The sequence below is a fragment of the Lactuca sativa genome, chromosome 4 (assembly GCF_002870075.4).
Source record: "Lactuca sativa cultivar Salinas chromosome 4, Lsat_Salinas_v11, whole genome shotgun sequence".
NCBI lineage: Eukaryota > Viridiplantae > Streptophyta > Magnoliopsida > Asterales > Asteraceae > Lactuca > Lactuca sativa.
Genome location: NC_056626.2, coordinates 4139446 through 4152025, shown reverse-complemented (window position 1 = coordinate 4152025; position 12580 = coordinate 4139446). Strand labels below are relative to the sequence as shown.

Here is a 12580-nt window from a genome sequence, read left to right as displayed (position 1 = left end):
AAAACACCACTCTCTTGTTCAAGTAGTTCATCAGATACCTTACGTACGTCTTCCATATATATTATTTACTACAACACATATATCTAACATGATATCAGAGTTTACGTTTGCAATTGAATAACATAACACATCATTGCATATCGTTATCGAGCGCAAGAGAGTGTTGGTATATCACCTCATTGGTATGAAACTATCTTTTATATATATATATATATATATATATATATATATATATATATATATATATATATATATATATATATATATAGGGTTAGGTTCATGTGAGACGACCTAATTTTGTGAGACCGTGAGACGCATTTTTTTATTTATTTTATTTTTTTAGTTAATTCAAGTTCCGAAAATAAAATCTAAAATTTTTTTTTTGGATTTTTCCATTTAGTTTTCATTTTAAAATAATTTTTTAGAATATGTATAGTGTAATATTCTATTAGAATATTTCACGTATTTTAAGAAAAACAGGATTTTTTTATATTTTATTTTTTAGTTAATTCAAGTTTTGAAAATAATATTTAAAAAAAGAATTTTTAGATTTTTCCATTTATTTTGCATTTTAAAATTATTTTTTAGAATATGTACAGTGTAATATTCTATTAGAATATTTCACGGATTTTTCAAAAAAAAAAATGGGATTTTTTTTTAGTTAATTCAAGTTCCGAAAATAATATTTAAAAAAATAATTTTTGGATTTTTCCATTTATTTTGCATTTTAAAATTATTTTTAGATTTGGTCTCACGGTCTCACAAAATTAGAATGGTCTTAAATGAACCTGAACCTATATATATATATATATATATATATATATATATATATATATATATATATATATATATAGAGAGAGAGAGAGAGTTAGGTTCAAATGTTTTTACTATCTATTGTGTGCTTGTAGGATTGATTCTAGACCAATCATTTTAGTTATCTTAAGAAAGTAATTAATGCATATTAAATGTTGAGGTTATAATTAATGCTCATTATATCTTTAGGATCTAATATGCATTAATTACTTTCTTAAAATAACTAAAATGATTGGTCCATAATCAATCCTACATGCACACAATAGATAGTTAGAACAATATAAACTAACCATATATCTAAAAATACATTGAATATAATAATATTTTTTTAAGACGTCTTATCCATTAAGCTAAAAGTACAACTAATCATCAATAAAATAATATGAAATTTTAAATTGAATCCTTATATTTCTCGCAGATCTGATATCCTTCCCTTAAACCCGGTTCATTCAAAATTTGAATCCTTTTTATCCAAATACACGCTTGAAATATCCTATTGTTCCCTCCCCTTCTGATTCTCTCTATTGAAACCCTAATTCTAGAAAAGTTGTTTCCATTTTTGCCCGTCATCCCTTATATCAGGCGCTAAACTCTTCTACGTCCCCCTAGGTTGATCGAAGTTACATTTTTTACGATTACTTTCATCCTATCCGTCATACGATCGAAGGTACATTTTCTATTATGTTATTCATATTTTTGTAAGTTATGATTATAAGAAGGATCAGCCAAGACAAACATATTTCAATTCCAATGCCTTACAGATTTTAGGGCTTCAAGATGAATCGGTCGACTGTACATTCTCTATTGTGTTATTTATACTCTCACGCCAGACCTACTACCACCGCCGGTTCACTCACCACCACCACCGGTGCACTCACCGCCACCACCATTTCTTCAAGACTCATCTATGTTGTATTCGATTTCATTTTATCTGTTACATAAGACGAAGATATTTCTTTATGTTTGATTGTTGCTCTTTTTTACACTATAAAACAAATCCCTAGATTTTATTATATTTTTCTTTTGATCTTTCTCGAAAAAAACATTAGAGTATCACCAAATCTTCATGATTGTTATTTTTTTCAGATTTGATGGAATCCAATAATGGTAACTTGGGTACTGTTCCTTTTCTCAGGTACCTTCTCTATTGTATATCTATAAGAAAACATTGACATGCCCGGGATCTGAACTATTCTCTTGCAGGTCAACTAACAAATGCAAAAGTGAGCTTAAGCATGTGTAATGTTGTTGTGAACAAGAACACCAGAATTTCACTTGTTGTCATTTATTCGTACAGTGTTTCCTTATTCACATAAAATGAATTTATGAAAAGGTAAGATGCTATCACATTTCCCTCATCCTATCTTAACCAATTTTTTATTTAATTTTAAAATTCTTGACATTGTTAATGATTCTTATGAACAATAAATTTGTATCTTGAAGGAATGATAAAAATCTCATTTTTATGACTAAAAATAAAGAAATGCAGAGGGGTATTTAAAGAGATGATAACGATAAATGTGTAGATTGCTTCTAAGTTTTTGATTGTTTTTGGTGCTAAACTTTTGTTATTTGATTTAGGCCACTTGAGGAGGGAGGATGTTTCACAAATATTCGATGTTAATTTTGTTAAGCCAATTTTGTTTTTTGTATGATGATTTTGATTTGTATGATTTCTAATTAGTGTTTAACTTTATTTTTATTGAAATAGTTGTTGGTAGGTGTATATTTGTTTATTGTTATCTTTTTGAAATTGAAAGTGTGGATTTAGTCTGATATCAAGAGACGAAGTTAATAGTTTGGCTCTCAAAATTTGATAATCTTCCACCATTTTGCCGTTGGACCAAAACTGAAAAAGTACAGTATACCTGAGGGACTAAATTTGTAATTTTGTCTTATCCTTGAATAAAAGTTTATAGCATTGCAAAAATGGTTTTTTTTAAATTCAGCAAAATCAAAGGACAAGAGGTTCTTACAAATTTGGTTCCTGTGATGTACTTTTTGTCAACAGTTCAAGGGCAAAATGGTCGTTATAAAGGTTTTAACAGCTAGGCTATTAGCTTAGACAATACAGAGAATAAAATAAATTGAAACCTATAAACAATGACCAAATTTGCAATATAAACTTTGACCAAAATTGAAAATTTCACTGTCCAAAATGTAATTTACTTGAAAAATAAGAAAACAAATAACTTTTTTCATTAATGTGGATTTTATTTATGGTATCTTACTTTCCTTTATATGTGTGTTATATCATCATATTTTCATTTTATTTGAAAGTATGATGCTATAATTTATTTTCTAATTTAGGTGTCATTTGTAGTCAGAATCTCCACTGCACAATCTAAAAGGACCATGACATTAGGCAGATTCTGAGTAGACCGGGGCTTGATATGTTTTTAAGAAAAAAATGGATCTTTTTTTTTGGCATAATCATTATAATTTCATTATGTGTTCAACTTAATTGTTGCTTTACCAGGAATTTAAGGAAGTTATTTTTTTTTCTTATATCCATGTTATTGAAATACTTGAAATACCTTTTTTGTTTTTCTTGTAATAGGATGTGGTGCAATAGAATTAATGTTGCTTGGTATGGAAACAATGGAAGAAATAAGCCATGTTCATCAACTGTGGTACAAATGTTTTTCTCTTATTACAAGCTTAGAATTTGAAAAGTATATTGAATCAGAAATATCATACAAGTATTATAGAAAAAGAAAAATAAAATGCCATAATTGATTATATATCCAAAGTACATTGCCTTAATAATAAAAAGGTGAAAATACAATACCGTAATAAAAATAAATGATACCTTTTTACTTTTTTATATGAACATATTATGCTTTGGTTTTTAGTTCGAACATGGGTGATGAAAAAATACTACATTATACTATTGTTGGCTCAGTTATCACATCTAAGTTACCACAACTAAAAAGAGCATTATCAAATTACATGCATTTCATAAAAATAATCCACATGTTGGTTTTGCAATTTATTCCTAAAGTAGTTTCAATTGATTGGAATCTTTTGTTTGTTTTCACAAGCAAGTTCGTTTATGAATTATTTTCTTAGCATCATATTTCCAATCACTTTTTAACATTGACTCAATGCAATTTTTTGCCATGGTAAAAATTATGGCCACCTTTTTATATTGTCCAATATTTTTGTCCACGTATGTTTTTCGCCACCTTACCAAAATTGTTCTTTTTGTAGGGACATATTCACAGCAATCCACAATATAAATTTTAGGGTAATTTATTTAGATAAATACTGCCGATGCAATTAAAGGATTGAAACGTTCCATTCAAATTTTAAATGTGATCATTTTCTATCTTTGTAAACTTTCTTTGTTTAATTTGATATGTATTTGCATATCTATTTCTAAAAGTAAAATTAATGGTTTGTTATCATTGTTGAATTAATGTTTTTAAATAAATGGTTCATCAAAAATTTAAAAAATATGACATACTATATAGCACATTAAAAGAACGTACACAATAGATACATTTTAATTGTAAATAATATTTGTTACATTGTATATTTTTTAAATATAACAATGGTTCATCTAAAATTCCAAAAATACGTCATACTATATAGCACATTAAAAGAACGTACACAATAGATACATTTTAATTGTAAATAATATTTGTTACATTGTATATTTTTTAAATATGACATGTTTCTTGAAATGGACATAATCGTCAAAAGGAAACTATCTTTTGCGTTCCAAAAGAAAACTAATTGCCCTGAAGACTATTTATCCTCATTACCTCACGGTTACTACAAATTGAATTAGGATTGACAGAGCATCACAACTATATACCGCAAATACAACGGATTCAGTAACCTAAGCAACAATTCTTGCTTCTAAAGGAAATTGTTTCACATTATTTTGTAAACTCTATTTCAATACAAATGGCGTGGGAAACCAATCTCCGAAGGACAAACTATTTTTCGTCCTCCTAGAAAAATTGATCACCTAAACAAAACTTTTCACCAAAAGAAAATTAATCTTGATTAACGTTTATGTTACAATTATAATATAAATTTGGTTTTATGACCAGAAATGCAACTCAACATAGACGGGAAATAAAAAAAACCGGGTTAAATATTATAAACCTACAACCCATCAAACTAATTAAATTTTAAAATAGGTTAAGATGTTGTGGTTATTTTGATGTACCATTCTAAGTGATTAACTGCAATTTGCAAAGAAGTGATAAAAAATGGTTTTATAAATGTTTAGGGATTGTAACTTGTAAGAACGGAAGAATCAATATTTTGTAACTTGGTTAATACCTAATGATTTTTATGGTTATATCTGAGAGCAACAAGGAAATTATTCATTGAAATGAATTATTCATCGCCAGAAAACTATTTGCCGCCGCCGCTTTGCGCGGGTACACAGCTAGTATATATATATATACCTTAAAAAACATTTACAAGATTTTGCTGAATTTTAAGAGGTACAAGCTTTTAAGCATCATATACAATAATTTTATGCATCGGAGAATAATAAATCTTATCCTGTCAAAGACAGATTTTGAATAGGTCTTATAAGCTTATCTTCAAATTGAATTGGTTAAATATGAAAAATTCAAATAAGATGATGATGATAAGATTTTGAATGGGTCAAAGTTTGACCAAGTGTTCCTCATATCCAATTGAATCGGTAAATACTAAATCTTATCCGGTCAACATTTATGAAAAAGTCAAATAAGATGATGATGATAAGATTTTGAATGGGTCAAAGTTTGACCAAGTATTCCTCATATCCAATTGAATCGGTAAATATTAAATCTTATCCGGTCAACATTTATGAAAAAGTCAAATAAGATGATGATGATAAGACTTTGAATGGGTCAAACTTTGACCAAGTGTTCCTCATATCCAATTGAACTGCTAAATACTGAATCTGTCAATAATAATGAAAAAGTCAAATAAGATGATGATAAAATTTTGAATGGGTCAAAGTTTGACCAAGTGTTCTTCATATCCATTTGAATCAGTCTAATATGATGTATACTTTATAAAACATTTCATATAAACTGGAAGAGGCGCATTGATCTAGCATTCGTCTATCATGAATGTCTTGCCATTGACCGCAAAATCTTGGTTCTCTCTCATACTCACTACCTCCTCCTTTGTTTTTCTTTCTATTAAAATCGAAAAAGCTCAAAAATATCTTACGTTTAATCCTAGCCCAGGTATAAGAAATCTATATCTGTTCGTCATTTTGTTTTACAAATTTTTTAAGTTATTTTGTTGATCCGCACCCGTCGCTTTGCGCGGGTAAACGGCTAGTGTGTGTGTGTGTGTATATATATATATATATATACCTTAAAAAGCATTTACCTTGTTTTGCTGAATTTTAAGAGGTACAAGGCTTATTGCAATATTTACAATCAGTTTATGCATTAAATTTTATGCGGTCAACATCAACTGAATCTCCTTATCTCTTCAGATGACTTTGACCCGGTCCTTTAATCTTTGATGAAGTCTTCTTAAAACCGAGATCCTGGCAAAAAATCTTTCAATTCAGACAAGCCGTCCCTTATATTAGGCACTCTTATTCTTCTCTCATATCATTTCCCATTTATGTTTCCATGAACTAGATTTTCTTCTTCTCTCAGTCAGAAAACCCTAAACCACTCACCACCACCATATATATATATATATATATATATATATATATATATATATATATATATATATATATATATATATATATATATATATACCCCTGCCATCGTTGAACCACCGACATACTAATGGACCCCTGCTACTCTATCTCAACTAAAAAGAGGTAAAAGACCTCGATTACTCTCTTAATCTGTCTTTATATATATATATATATATATATATATATATATATATATATATATATATATATATATATATATATATATATATATATATATGTGTGTGTGTGTGTGTGTGTGTGTGTGTGTGTGTGTTTTCAATAACAAACCAAACCTATTTGATTTCGGATTTCACAGGTCGAATTGATCTACCTAATATCTATATAGCATCTCTTATCTCAGTTTCCTTATAGAAGAACCCTAACTTGGTCGCCATTTATTCTCTCCTTGAATTCTCCCCCTCTCTCTTAAACAATCTAAACGAACCCTAGTTTTTTTCTCTCTCAATCTTCTAGGAAATTGGCCACCACCGCACCTCTTGATTAACGGCTGCTAGAAATTCGTCAGCTCCTTCCACTGCCTCCTTTTCCAAGGAAGTCTTCTTCCATTTGAAATTTTATTTTCAGTTTTTCTTATTTCGTAAGGTATTTCGTTGCTATACCACCAACACTCCATCAACCACCACCATAATCGCTCCCCCTTCCATCGACCATCACCATTAGGTACAGAGCCCACAATGACCTTCACCACCGTCGTCACAGGCCACTATTGACAAATCCATAACCACCACCAAACATCTAGAAGCACGATTGCAGATAAAGTTTTTTTTTTATATTTTCTATTTTGAAGTTTCTTGTTATCTATTTTGTAGTGGTTGAATGTTCAGTTCTTAAAAAAATCGGGAAATTCAAGATCTTCATTGGGATGTTTAAGACCGGTGTAGTAAGATTTTACTATTTTGATAATGAAATTTTCAAAATGGAATTTCTGTTCTTAGATTTTTCAGCTACTAAGGTGGGTGGTTTAAAAAATTTTCTATAGTTTCTTATCATTGTTGATACTTTAAGGGTGTATGTAAATTGTTCGATGAAATGCATATTGGGGGTAAGGTATTGTTTTATTTTCATTGATTTCTGTTGTCTTACCTTCAAGTTGAAACCTTTTACTTACTGGACGAATTTTTTACTAGCAAAAATCCATAAACAACATGGATATGCTCATGATGACACTTTCGAGGATTCACTGGAAAGAGGTTCACTTATAAAACAAATATGGAGAAGTTGGATTGTATACATGGGACAAACTTGAGGAAAGTTAACTTATAAAGAATACTTGGCTGTTTTTTCTTTAAAGTGTTATTTCCTCTGAATTTTTTGTATACATGATTGACCTTTTTTCCACTAATTGTGATAAATGACCAAGCTGGTTGATATTGTGATGAATCCCCTAAAGTCTAATTGCATATTAGGTAAGTAATGCTACTGGCTTGACTGAAGTTTAGTTGGTTATTGAATAGTATGTTGGCGTTTTTGCTGAAGTATTCAAGGTTCATTGCTATATTGGTTTGCATGCAAATTATATTTGAAGAAGACATCAAAGTTCATTTCCCATTTCCGGGTATAATAAATGTTTCATTCTTTGAATTTCTCATTTTTTAATAATGTTAATATGACTGAAAAATTATTTTTTAAGGTATGGTTCTTTGTAAAGATATTGAATGGAATTGTTAATTCCACTTATATGAAAAGCTGCTTACTATGTGTCATTGAATTGAATAACATCATTCTTAAAGGAATGCGATGAGTTTAATTTTGTTGTTTTTCATTGCTTAGCTAATGGGGCATTTCGTTATGGTCATTTCAAAATATGAATCATGACAGTAGGTGATATTTTTGGCTTTATTATGGTCATTTCTTTTTCCAAATTAAATTTTAGGAACCGTTTCATTAAATGCATATCTATATTCATGATATTGGTCTTTACTCTTTATATTTCTCTACCATGTCATAACAAACATTCTTTATTGTACTTTAGGATCATTATCTTGATATTTTTGGAATTGGATTTTCATAGCAAATATTATCCAAGGTTCTAGCCTAGAAATGGAAATGAAATTTTGAAATAATATTGGGTTAAATGCTTGAATTATCTGTTATAGCATCTTATAGTTCCATTCTTTTTAAAACATGCGCGAAAAGGAAATGTACTTTCATTTAATATGGTTTTATAACATCTTAATTTCATTTCATAATTTACAACTTTGTAACAGGAAGAAATGGAAGTATGATACTTTTTTGGGTTAAATGCTTCAAATGACAATGTACTTTTATTTGTATGATTGTTGTAACATATGAGTTTCATTTATTTATTACATGCATGAAAACGTGGCTAACTAAATACAATATTAACCTTTGTTTCCTATTTTTGATTATTTAGTTTCAGCCAGAGCATTCTCTAAGAGAGAAATAAATGATTAACTCCAAAAAATGATTAAAGATAAGTAAAGCTAAAATGCAATCGGTGGGTCATACATCAAAACTTTACTATTCTAAAGCTATGTTGAATCTATATGATTTCGCATATAATACATGGTTCTGTTTGAACTTTTTAATGGTTTATTTGTATATACACTTTGTATTTAACCTTATTATTAATTTTGTTGGGTTGATTTATGTCTTTGTTGTTAATCTTTTAATTTATATATTGTTTAAGTGGGTAATATTTTCAAAAATATAACAACTTTTACAAAATAGAAAAATAATGTAATTCTATCCTAAACGAAACGATCTGTTTGTAATAAGAATATAATGTAAATTAGCCAAGTTTTTTATTATCACTTATTAAAAATATTTATATAGAGTTTTATTCCAGAATTTGTGTTTTATAAGAAAAGTGACTTTGGTATGGATAGAAGTATGTTATATTATATTGATACAAATAAACTATATATTATAGAAATCTTATATCATTTAAAAGACACGCATAAATATATCAAGAACATATTTCAACAATCATCGCCGAAAGAAAAGCGTTCACCATAATTTACTTTACTTTTCAACTTAAGAAATGTTCTTTTAACCCAAAATAGCAAGATACATATATTTTTAAATAAGAAAACATACTTATATTCAATTTCCAAAAACTCTTCGGGCAACAAAAAGTTTTTTATTGCACCGCAATACGTGTTCTTTGTAATATACCATTTTCGAAATAAACAATTCCCTCGAATAAAACAATTAACCATCCGCCAAAAGAAAACTAATTGCCGAAATAGAAATATTCACCAAAATCGCTAAAACAATCACACGGTTTCAAACAATTTTTTTTTAACTAAGACAACAATATATTTTTGTTTTAAACCTAAAATAATCTATCTAAATGGGTTAGTTTCCAAGTTACAAACTACCATCTTCTAATGAAAAATAGAAAATAATCTACCTAAATGGGTTAGTTTCCAAGTTACAAGCTACCATCTTCAAATGAAAATTAGATTTCATTGTTAAGGGTTTACCTTTTCATTATATTCGTGTCAAATTTTGGTGCAAAATCATACATGTTTCAGAATAAAAGTAATAGTCAAAAGGAACTATTCGCGCCCGTCGCTTGGCGTGGGTAATTGGCTAGTGTGTGTATGTGTGTGTGTGTGTGTGTGTGTATATATATATATATATATATATATATATATATATATATATATATATATATCCCTATCTAATAAAAGAATAGTTTTATTCTCCTTTTGACATGTGTCATCTTATTAAGCCTCCTAATTAATACATATTTTATTCTCATTTTACCATGTATCATCATATTATATCTCCTAGTTAATACATGACATTTGAAAACCTATTAATTATCCATTTCAAATATCAAATTTAATTTCTCACTCTAATTATATTAAATTAATAACATTAGAATAAAAATTAAAATAAACTTAATACACATTATAAAGTGATATAATTTCACATATTTATTTAAATCAATGATTAAAATTTATATAACTAAAAAAATCTCTTAATTAATAATTTATTTAAAATAATTGATTAATAATTTTTAGTTATATTTTAAAAGTTTAATTAATTGTATAACCGTGGTTCCCACGGGTTATAAACTAGTATATATATATATATATATATATATATATATATATATATATATATATATATATATATATATACTAATAAAAGAGTAGTTATTTTGCCAAGTGTCATAATATTGGAACTCCTAATTAATATCATGCCACTTGTCATTCTATTAATTCTCTATTTTAAATTCATTAAACCTCCTAATTAATGTGATGTTATTTGTCAATCTATTTATTCTTTATTTTAAATTTAAATTTTAAATTTTATATTATTGTTTTCATTAGTTCACAAATAAAAAGAGTCTAATATATGTGATAAATTAATTCCACATATTTATTTGAATCAATAATTATAATTTTACATAACTAATAAAAAACTCTTAATTAATAATGTATTTAAAATTTTATATAAAATAATTGATTAATAATTTTGAATTTTTTACTATGAATATTTAATTAATTTTGTAACTGTGGTTTCCACGAGTTATAAACTAGTATATATATAAGCCTAAAACATATCTAAATCAATAAGAGAGTGGTCAAAATTATCACTTTGAGTTTTATTACAAAAGGTAATACTCTACGTAGGAAAAAAAGTAATCACATGTGTTCGAATTTAGAAACTATATTCTAAAAATCCAAACTTCTATTGAACACTAAGATGAAGATCTCATAAGGACTTTATTTGTGAAGAGGGATAATGACTTGAAAGGGTAACGAACTTTCGACTTTTGTCACATTTAGTCACTAAACTTTATTTCGTTATCTATTTGCCAGTGAACAGTTTCAATAGTTTAGTGGCAAATAGATAACGAAAAAAAATTTAGTGACTAAATGTGAACAAAATCGAAAGTTTGTTTCCCTCTAAAAAGGTCAATGACTAAATGTGAACAAACTTCCTATTGTATTATGTTTTAGCAAAATTATTTATTTTTGTTTAATTGTAGCAACATTTGTTGATGAAGAAATCTATGGAATAAAAAAACAAAATGTAACATCCGGATTTCTAGGTATCATAATTTAAGTATTTTTCTTTTGAGTTAAGAAGAGAGACTCGACGAGTTGACGCCTCAACTCGTCGAGTAAGGTCGCGACTGATGACTCGGATTAATGAATGGACTCGACGAGTCGATGAGGCGACTCGACGAGTCCGCGCTGTTGGCAGAAACCCTATATAGTTACTTTCATCTTACACATAGATATGAAGTATTTTATATAATTACGTGCTATGTGTACATATTATTTGAATACTTGTTGTCTATGCTGGATGAACGATTTTATACATGTTTTAAAAGATTTAAACGGTATATTTATTTTATATCTAAAAATATGTTGCAGATGAAACATGGGTAGATGAAATAGTTGGTGTGTGATCAAATAAAATGATGAGAGATAAGTGATGATAGAAAGGTGATGATAATTAGGTAAATAGATGATAATGAATATGTGATGTAGGATGAAAGGAGATACCATAACCTTAACCAGCAATGTGGCGATGTAGTCATCTACCAGAGTATAGATGGCGACCACGGACTATTCTAGACAACCTAGTGGAAACACCAGCAGGCCTATAACCTGTAGGTGATGAATTACGAGTTCAGACGATGTTGTAACTACGTATTCATGCGATTATACTCTAACCCCTTACTATGAATTACGAGTTCAGACAATGTTGTAACTACATATTCATGGGATGTCACAAATTTCGCATGCCAAACCAATGGTCATAATTCTTATCAGTGAGAATGATTCTTTTTTTTTTTAAACCAAAATCAGATTGGAAATTTTGATTTTTTATTTTGGAAAATGTCAAACCATTGGTTTTTTATTTCGGTTTTGGTTTTTTGTTTTTTTAAAATATATTTTCAGGGTTTTTTTTTTTTTTTTTTTTAATTTCATAGATTTCTTCATCAACAAATGTTGCTACAATTTAACAAAAATAAATAATTTGCTAAAACATAATACAAGAGGAAGTTTGTTTATATTTAATCATTGAACTTTTTAGAGGGAAACGAACTTTCGATTTTGTTCATATTTAGTC

General features: G+C 28.0%; 1 long non-coding RNA gene across 1 annotated transcript; it reads left to right on the top strand.

The window, feature by feature from the left end:
- The first annotated feature begins 6629 nt into the window (after nt 1-6629).
- On the top strand, nt 6630-9127 carry LOC122197249 (uncharacterized). The gene is made up of 2 exons (XR_006189998.2): nt 6630-8072; nt 8892-9127. It is a non-coding gene; the product is annotated as an uncharacterized LOC122197249 (long non-coding RNA).
- The last annotated feature ends 3453 nt before the right edge of the window (nt 9128-12580 follow it).